This window comes from Somniosus microcephalus, chromosome 4 (genome assembly GCF_052327205.1).
Source record: "Somniosus microcephalus isolate GS21.2 chromosome 4, FLI_Smic_1.0, whole genome shotgun sequence".
NCBI lineage: Eukaryota > Metazoa > Chordata > Chondrichthyes > Squaliformes > Somniosidae > Somniosus > Somniosus microcephalus.
In genome coordinates, this window is record NC_140990.1 from 278,684,399 (window position 1) to 278,694,889 (window position 10,491).

The following is a 10,491-nucleotide window of genomic DNA, read 5'->3' on the forward strand; positions in this document are numbered from 1 at the left end:
GGAGATCAGTCACCAGTGGTGTCCCGCACGATCTGCAAATTTGAAGATGATACGAAGATCCTTGTGAGTATTGAGACTGTTGATGATGCTCTACTTCTTCAAGGGAATCTTGATGTGTTGGGGGATTGGGCTCAAGACTGGCAAATGATGGTTAATTTGAAAAAGTGCAGTGTTATGCATGTGGGCAGGTTGAATGCTCAACATACATAAACCCTTCGGGGCAAAGTATGAAAGAAGGTGGAGAAAGGAAGAGGTCCTGGCGTTCTAGTGCATAGATCTCTAAAGGTTCATGCGCAATGCTCTGAAGTGATAGCTAAAGCAAATAGGGTGTTGGGGTTCATTCATACTATTTTGTCCTTGTACAAGACTTGGATCAGGCCTCACTTGAAATACTGCATCCAGTTTTGGGCTCCTCACATGGTCGGTGATATTGAAGCTTTGGAATGGGTGCAGAAGAGGGCCACTAGACTAATTCCCAGTTTAAAGCATCTTAGTTATCAACTTAAGCTAAAAGAGCAGGGACTCTACACTTTAGAGAAGCATAGATATGATCGAGGTTTATAAGATGATGAAGGAAATTAATTGTGTTCAAGTTGACAGTTTGGGCCAACAAAATAGGTTAGGGAGGACCAGGGATGACAATTTTAAGTTTTATAAGGCCAGATCTAGGTTAGATGTCAGGAGGTGGTTCGTTTCCCAGAGAATAGTGGACTTGGAATAGGCTGCCGGCTCGTGCGGTGGACGCCAATTCGCTGAATTCCTTCAAGCAAGTGCTGGACCTGTTTCTGACTGGGGCGGAGGTCACTTCTTGCAAAAGGTAGGCACTGCAAGAAATTCAGAGCCAGAGTGATCTCCTGGACTAGTTTTAATTGCCTAGGGGGGGGTCGAAGAGGAATTTCCCAGATTTCTTTCCCCAAATTGGCCTGGAATTTGATCTGGTTTCTTGCCTCTCCCAGGAGATCCCATGGTTTTTGGGTAGTGTGGAGCGTGTATATATCGTGACACACAAGGTATCACAATTGTGTGGGACAGGCTGAATAGACCAGAGGATTAATAGGAAAATAAGAACATATGAACTAGGAGCAGGAGTGGGCCATTTGGCCCTTCGAGCCTGCTCCACCATTCAGTAAGATCATGGCTGATCTTCTACCTCATCTCCACTTTCCTGCACAATCCCCATTTCCCTTGATTCCCTTAATATCCAAAATCTATTGATCTCTGTCTTGAATATATTCAACGACTGAGCCTTCACAGCCCTCTGGGGTAGAGAATTCCAAAGATTCACCACCCTCTGAGTGAAGAAATTTCTCCTCATCTCAGTCCTAAATGGCCGACCACTTATCCTTAGACTGTGACCCCTGGTTCTGGACTCCCCGGCCATCGGGAACATCCTTCCTACACCTAGTCTGTCTAGTCCTGTTAGAATTTTATAAGTTTCAATGAGATCCCCTCTCATTCTTCTCAACTCTAGCAAATATAAGCCCAATCAACCCAATCTCTCTTCATATGTCATTCCTGCCATCCCAGGTATCAGTCTGGTGAATCTTCGCTGCACTCCCTCCATGGCAAGAACATCCTTTCTCAGGTAAGGCGATCAAAACTGCACACAATACTCAAGGTGTGGTCTCACCAAGGCCCTGTACAACTGCAGCAAGACATCCTTGTTCCTGTACTCGAATCCTCTCGCTATGAAGGCCAACATACCATTTGCCTTCTTAACCGCCTGCTGCACCTGCATGTTTACCTTTAGCGACTGGTGCACAAGGACACCTAGGTCTTGTTGCACTTCCCCTGGATGATGGTATCCTCACACCTAATACTCCTTCTCACATCCCACTTCCTCCTCATCCAACAATCTCTTCTGAATTACAAGTTGCAGATGGTACAAGCCTGCACCTCTTATTTACCACCCCCCCCCACCCCCCGCCCCCCCGGCTCCCATCACCACAGCCTTACCCTTGTGCCTTTCTTCTTTCAGACATCCAAGAAGTGCAACCTGGGCAGGCAGTGGAAGGACTGCAAGAAGACAGTGATGATGAAGACAAGCCATCACTCGATTTCACACTCGCGGCCACCAGCTCAGATACTGACACTGCGCGTAATTTAAAGGATAGCATAGAATCATAGAATGGTTATTGCACAGAAGGAGGCCATTCAGCCTGTCGAGCCCATGCTGGCTCTCTGCAAAAGCACTTCAGCTAGGCCCACTCCCCCACCCTTTCCCCGTGATCCTGTAAATTGTTTTCCTTCAGGTTCTTATCCAATTCCCTTTTGAAAGCCACGATTCAATCTGCCTCCACCATCCTTTCAGGCAGTGCATTCCAGATCCTAACCACTCGCTACGTAATTTTTTTTTTCCTCATGTTGCCTTTGGTTAATTGCCAATCACCTTAAACCTGTGTCCTCTGGTTCTCAACCATTCTGCCAATGGAAACAGTTTCTCTCTATTTATTCTGTCTAGACCCCTCATGATTTTGAATACCTCAATCAAATCTCCTCTCAACCGTCTCTGCTCTAAGGAGCGCAACCCAGCTTCTCTAGTCTATCCACATAACTGAAGTCCCTCATCCCTGGAATCATTCTCGTAAATCTATTCTGCACCCTCTCTAAGGCCTTCACATCCTTCCTAAAGTGCGGTGCCCAGAATTGGACACAATACTCCAATGTTTTATAAAGATTCATCATAACTTCCTTGCTTTTGTACTCTATGGGCTGGATTTTATCAATGGAGGCATGTAGGAGGCGGGACTACAACTTTTGGGGTTGTAGTCCCGCCTCCATCGCGTTGTGGCCAACCCACGCGATTTTCATTTGATTGACTTTGTTGAGCCCGCCCAGCGGTCTCAGCAGGCCAATTAAGGGCCACCCGGCAACAGGTGACATCACAGATTGACATTTCATCTGTCAAGAGCTGTTGACAGATGAAATGTCAGCATTTGACAGCTCTTTGAAGCTGTCAAACACTGACAATCTGTACTCTCAGTTAATTCCTTCCTCTCAGGCTGATTTAGAGATCTCTCCAGAAGAGAAAGCAGAATGCTGCAGATTTTGACAGCTCACAGCCATTCTGCTTTCTGTGCCGCTGAAATGAGGGACTCCTGAGACCTGAAGGAAGGAAGGCTGCAAAGGTAAGTAAAACTTCTTTAAACACTTTACACACACCAAACACACTTACCTCTGCACTCATGCACCCATCACTCACCTGAACACCAGACATCTCGAACCCTCCAAGTCCTTCAGCCCAACAGTCCACCTCGCTAACTTGGCGTGGTTTGGAGCCGTTGGGAAGCCCACACTTCAGGGATAAAAATAGGGATTAGGCTAAAAACTGCCTGTTAACTACCTGTTAACAGGCAGTTAATTGGCACTAATCCCCTTCCCGCCTCAGGGAGGCGGCTCCCAGCACAGGTTGGGGACCCGCCTCCTGTGAAATGGGCATGGAGGCGGGTTGGGGGGCGGGATGGGTTTGTGCCCCCCGATTTCGCAATTTTAACCCCCCACACGCCTCCAATCCTGCCTCAACGGCCCGATGAAATTCGAGCCCTATGCCTCTATTTACAAAGCCCTGGATCCCGTATGCTTTTTTATCTACTTTCTCAACCTGCCCTGCTACCTTCAAAGATTTGTGCACATATACCACCAGGTCCCTCTGTTCATGCACCCAATTTAGGATTGTACCCTTTAGTTTATATTGCCTCTCCTCGTTCTTCCTACCAAAATGTATCACGTTGCACCTTTCTGTGTTAAATTTCAACTGCCATGTGTCCACCCACTATCCTCCTCACTATATTTCCAAGTTTTGTGTCATCTGCAAATTTTGAAATTGTGCCCTGTTCAATTCCAAGTTATTACTATATATCAATAAAAGCAGTGGTCTTGGTACCAACCCCTGGGGAACACCAGTGTATTCCTTCCTCCAGTCCAAAAAACAACTGTTCATCACTACTCTGTTTCCTGTCACTTAGCCAATTTCAGATCCATGCTGCCACTGTCCCTTTTATTCCATGGGCTTCAACTTTACATAAGAACATAAGAAATAGGAGCAGGAGTAGGCCAATCGGCCCCTCGAGCCTGCTCCGCCATTCAATAAGGTCATGGCTGATCTGATCCTAACCGCCAATCTACTATCACAGAACCATCTCCTGAATCTAACAGAATTAGACACACGAAATAGGAGCAGGATCAGGCTACACGGCCCCTGGGCCCGCTCCGCTACCCATAGGGCCATGTCCGTTCTGAACCTAGACTCATGTCCAAATTACTGCCCGCTCCCCGTAACCCTTAATTCCCTTTACTTCTAGGAAACTGTCTATTTCTGTTTTAAATTTATGTAATGATGTAGCTTCTACAGCTTTTTGGGGCAGCATATTCCATGGACCTACCACCCTCTGAGTGAAGTAGTTCCTCCTCATCTCAGTTTTGAAAGAGCAGCCCCTTATTCTAAGACTATGCCCCCTAGTTCTAGTTTCACCCATCATCGGGAACATCCTCCCCGCATCCACCCGATCCAACCCCTTCACAATCTTATATGTTTCAATAAGATCGCCTCTCATTCTTCTGAACTCCAAAAGTAGAGTCCCAATCTACTCAACCTCTCCTCATATGTCCATCCCCTCATCCCCGGGATTAACCGAGTGAACCTTCTTTGTACTGACTCGAGAGCAAGTATGTCTTTTCTTAAGTATGGACACCAAAACTGTATGCAGTATTCCAGGTGCGGTCTCATCAATACCTTGTACAACTGAAGCAATACCTCCCTATTTTTATATTCTATCCCCCTAGCAATGAAAGCCAACATTCCATTGGCCTTCTTAATCACTTGCTGCACCTGCATGCTAACCTTTTGAGTTTCGTGCACCAGGACCCCCAGATCCCTTTGTACTTCAGTACTTTCCAGTTTCTTGCCATTAAGATAATAACTTGCTCTACGATTTTTCCTGCCAAAGTGCATAACCTCACACTTTCCAGTATTGTATTCCATCTGCCAAATCTCTGCCCACTTACTTAGCCTGTCTATGTCCCCTTGCAGGTTTTTTATGTCCTCCTCACTCACTACTTTCCCTCCCATCTTAGTATCATCTGCAAACTTTGATATGTTACACTCGGTCCCCTCCTCCAAATCGTTAATATAGATTGTAAAGAGTTGGGGACCCAGCACTGACCCCTGCGGAACACCACTAGTTACTGATTGCCAGTCTGAGAATGAACCATTTAGCCCAACTCTGCCTTCTGTTAGATAGCCAATCCTCTATCCATGCCAGAATATTACCCCCAATCCAGTGATTTTTTATCTTAAGCAATAATCTTTTGTGTGGCACCTTGTCAAATGCCTTTTGGAAGTCTAAATACACTACGTCCACTGGCTCCCCTTTATCCACCCTATATGTTACTTCCTCAAAGAACTCCAGCAAATTTGCCAAACATGACTTCCCCTTCATAAAACCATGCTGACTTTGTCCTATTAAATTACGATTATCCAAATGTCCTATTACTGTCTCCTTAATAATGGACTCCAAAATTTTACCTACCACAGATGTTAGGCTAACCGGTCTATAGTTTCCAGCCTTCTGTCTACTGCCCTTTTTAAATAAGGATGTTACATTAGCAGTTTTCCAGTCTGCCGGGACCTTTGCTGAGTCCAGGGAGTTTTGGAAAATTATTACTAATGCATCCACAATCCCTACCGCCACTTCCCTCAAGACCCTAGGATGTAAGCCATCGGGTCCAGGTGATTTATCCGCCTTGAGTCCCATTATTTTACCGAGTACCACTTCCTTAGTGTTTTTGATCTTGTTTAGCTCCTCCCCCCCATAGCCCCCTGCTTGTCCAATGTTGGGATATTCTTAGTGTCCTCTACTGTAAAGACTGATACAAAATATTCATTCAGTGTTTTTGCCATCTCCATATTTCCCACCATTAATTTCCCGGTCTCATCCTCTAAGGGACCAACATTTACTTTAGCCACCCTTTTTCTTTTTATATAACTATAAAAACTCTTATATTTTTCGCTAATTTACTTTCATAATCTATCTTCCCTTTCTTAATCAATCTTTTTGTTATTTTTTGCTGTCTTTTAAAGTTTTCCCAACCCTCTATCCTCCCACTAGATTTGGCTACCTTATATGCCCTTGTTTTTAGTTGAATACTATCCTTAATTTCTTTATTTAGCCACGGATGGCTGTCTTTTCTTTTACACCCTTTTCTTCTCAGTGGAATATATATTTTTTGGAAGTTGTAAAATAACTCCTTAAATGTACACCACTGATCATGTATCGTCTTACCCTTTAATCTATTTTCCCAATCCACTCTACTCAATTCCGCTCTCATACCTTCATAATCTCCTTTATTCAAGCTTAGCACGCTTGTTTGAGATCCAACCTTCTCACCCTCTAATTGAATATGGAATTCAACCATGTTATGGTCACTCATTCCAAGGGGATCCTTTACTAGGACATTTTAAATTAATCCTGTCTCTTACACAGGACCAGATCTAAGGTTGCTTGCCCCCTGGTCGGTTCAGTTACATACTGCTCAAGAAACCCATCCCTAATACACTCAATGAACTCATCCTCAAGGCAGCCCTGCCCAATTTGATTTGTCCAATTAATATAATAGTTAAAATCCCCCATAATTATAGATGTTCCCTTATTATAAGCCTCAACTATTTCCTGATTGATACTCCGTCCAACAGAGTTGCCACTGTTTGGAGGCCTATAGACTACGCCCACTAGTGTTTTTTTCCCCTTATTATTCCTTACTTCCACCCAAACTGTTTCATTATCCTGATCTTTTGACCCAATATCATTTCTCTGTATTACAGTGATTCCTTCCTTTATTAACATAGCCACCCCACCTCCCCTTCCTTCCTGCCTGTCCTTCCTGATCATTAAATAACCTGGTATGTTTAATTCCCAGGCATTGTCACCCTGTGTGGTGATTATTTCCTATGTTTAATAAGAAGTATTGTGATTGGTGAATGGGGTGGTTGTTCTCTGTATTAGTAAGAAGTATTGTAATTGGTTGTTTGTTTCTACCTTGAGATATATGTTGTAAACTCATTGGTAGTGGATGTCAGGTGATTTGTGGTGGCCATCTTAAATTCAGTTCTCTCCAGTCATTGTTGGAGACTGGTGTTGAAAGATGTGCTACTGGGTTTTTTAAGTTAATAAAGCCTAGATTAGAAAGGCAAATCTATTCTTTATTTCAATTTATTAACTTTTTATCAGAATGGAGCGATATCTTCAACCGGAACGATTCAATGCTGACCCTAATTCTGCAGGAGTGGATGATAAATGGAAACATTGGTATTGTACATTTACAAACTTTTTGGGTGTGTTGGAACAAGAGTCTCTGAATAAGCTGAATATGCTGATCAACTACATTGCTCCGGATGTGTATAAGTATATTTTGGACTGTAAAACTTACGAATTGGCTATTTCTACATTGGAGAAGATTTTTGTTAAACCAAAGAATGAGGTATTTGCACGTTACCTTCTATCTGCCCGTAGGCAGCAGGTGGGAGAATCTTTGGATACTTATTTACAAGCACTTCGACACCTTGGTGCTAACTGTAATTATAAAGCCGTGACGGCCGAAGAATATAAGGAAGAATCGGTACGGGATGCTTTTATTAATGGACTACTGTCTAGATCAATTCATCAGCGGTTGTTAGAAAATAAGACTTTGGATCTCAAGAGTGCTTTTGAGCAAGCTTCTACATTGGATATGGCTCAGAGAAGTTCGGATTCTTATGCTCTTTCTAATCGGCCTGTGACTGTGGTTTCGGCAGTTCCGGACGAAAAGGAATTAGGTGGACTTAATGGGAGTGGTTTACTAGATTCTGAAATAGTTTCTACTCCAACAGCTCCACCTTTTACTTCGGCGGCTGTTGCCTCTAGGATTCAGAAGTGTTATTTTTGTGGGAACGTCCGGCATCCTCGTTTGAAGTGACCTGCCCGGGAGGCTGTATGTAGTAAATGCGGCAAGAGAGGTCATTATGCACGTGTTTGTAAATCATTAGGTTCAATTACCTCCTCTTCTGCGACTATTCAACCTGCAGAGAGGGCGTTTATTGCATCAATTTCTGCTGCATTTGCTCATGGCCTAAACAAAGCTATAGTTATGGCCCAAGTTAATGGGTTAGAAGTGAAGGCTCTCATAGATACGGGCAGTACCGAGAGTTTTATAAGTCTTCAGTTTGTGAAGGAAAAGTGTTTGAAAATCTTGCCTGTTACTTATCAGGTGTGTATGGCTCAGACGACCCTTACTTCACAAGTAGCTGGTTGTTGCCTTGTGAAATTGACTCTTCTAGGTAATACGTATACTGATATATGCCTATCTGTTTTGCCTAATCTTTGTGCGGATATTTTGATTGGTCATGATGTGCTTAAATTACACGAGAGTCTTAGTCTTTCATTTGGAGGGACTAAGCCACCCTTATCCATTTGTGGATTAACTTCTTTATCCATTTCTCCATTATCACTTTTTTCCAATTTGATGCCGGAATGTAAGCCAATTGCTACCAAGTCAAGAAGGCATAGCAGTCAGGATAGAGAATTTATTAATTCTGAAGTCCAACGTCTTTTATTGGAAGGAATCATTGAACCTAGTTGTTCGCCTTGGCGGGCTCAGGTAGTTGTCACCACTAACGAGAGGCATAAGAAACGAATGGTGATAGACTACTCTCAAACTATTAATAGGTATACTCAATTAGATGCGTACCCTTTGCCTAAGATTGATGAGCTTATCAACAAAGTATCTCAGTATAAGTTTTTTAGCACTATTGATTTAAAGAGTGCTTATCATCAGATTCCTATTGTTAAGAGGGATCAACCATATACAGCCTTTGAGGCTGGTGGAAAGCTGTATCAGTTTTGCCGAATACCATTTGGTGTTACTAATGGTGTTGCTTGTTTTCAACGGGCAATGGATGCTTTTATAAGTGATAACTCTCTCTCTGACACCTTTTCATATTTAGATGATATTACGGTGTGTGGTAAATCAAGGGTGGAGCATGATTCTAATTTAGAAAGATTCCTTCAAGCTGCGGAAAAAGTTGGTTTAACTTTTAATAAAGAGAAGTGTATCTTTTCGACTACTGAGGTAAATCTACTGGGGTGTATTATCTTGGGAAATAAGATTAAACCAGATCCAGAACGTCTGCGACCATTGATCGATTTACCTTATCCTACTAATTCTAAGGCTTTGCAACGAGTTGTTGGACTGTTTTCTTACTATTCTAATTGGATTGCAAACTTTTCACAGAAGATCCGGCCCCTTATATGGGTTACGACATATCCTCTATCATGGGAGGCCAGGACATGTTTTGATAAATTTAAAAAGGATATCCTAGGAGCAGTTGTGCATTCTATTGATGAGCAGGTTCCCTTTGTGATTGAGACGGATGCTTCTGATTTTGCAATTGGGGCTACTCTGAACCAAAATGGAAGACCTGTGGCCTTTTTCTCACGTACTTTGAACAATAGTGAAAAAAGGCATTCTTCAATAGAGAAAGAGGCATATGCAATAGTAGAAGCACTGCGTAAATGGAGACATTATTTATCGGGGCGACATTTCACGCTGGTAACCGATCAAAAATCTGTGTCCTTTATGTTTGATGTTAAACATTTTGGAAAGATTAAAAATGATAAAATAATGAGGTGGAGGATTGAGTTGGCATGTTACCATTTTGATATAGTTTATCGTCCGGGGAAGGATAATGTAGCTGCTGATGCACTGTCGAGGGCTTATTGTTCTGTGATTCACGGAGATACGCTTATTAATCTTCACAATGCTTTATGTCATCCTGGGGTTACGAGGATGATACACTTCGTACGCAGTAAGAATTTGCCCTTTTCAGTTGAAGACGTCAAGCGGATGACTTCATCATGTTCTACCTGTGCTCGGTGTAAACCGAATTTCTTTAAGCCTCAACGAGCTCATCTTATAAAGGCTACTTCTCCTTTTGAACGTTTGAGCGTTGATTTTAAGGGGCCTCTTCCTTCAACGACTCAAAATCGATACATATTTACTGTTGTGGATGAGTTTTCAAGGTTTCCTTTTGCTTTTCCTTGCGCAGATGTATCAGCTGCTACAGTTATCAAATGTCTGACTCAACTTTTTGTCATCTTTGGGATGCCTGCGTATATCCATTCGGATCAAGGAAGTTCTTTTATGTCTTCCCAGTTGAAGGAATACCTTCAGAGTCGGGGAATTTCTACTAGTAGAACTACCCCGTATAACCCCCAGGGTAATGGACAGTGCGAACGATATAATGGGGTGATCTGGAAGGCAGTTATGTTGGCTTTGACATCCTGGAATCTTAAGAATACACAGGGGGAAATGGTACTGCCTGATGCCCTGCATTCCATTACATCATTGCTTTCAACGGCTACTAATGTGACCCCCCATGAAAGGCTCTTTAATTACCCGCGGAGATCTACTACGGGATATTCGGTACCTTCATGGCTTACTATGCAGGGACCTGTGTTG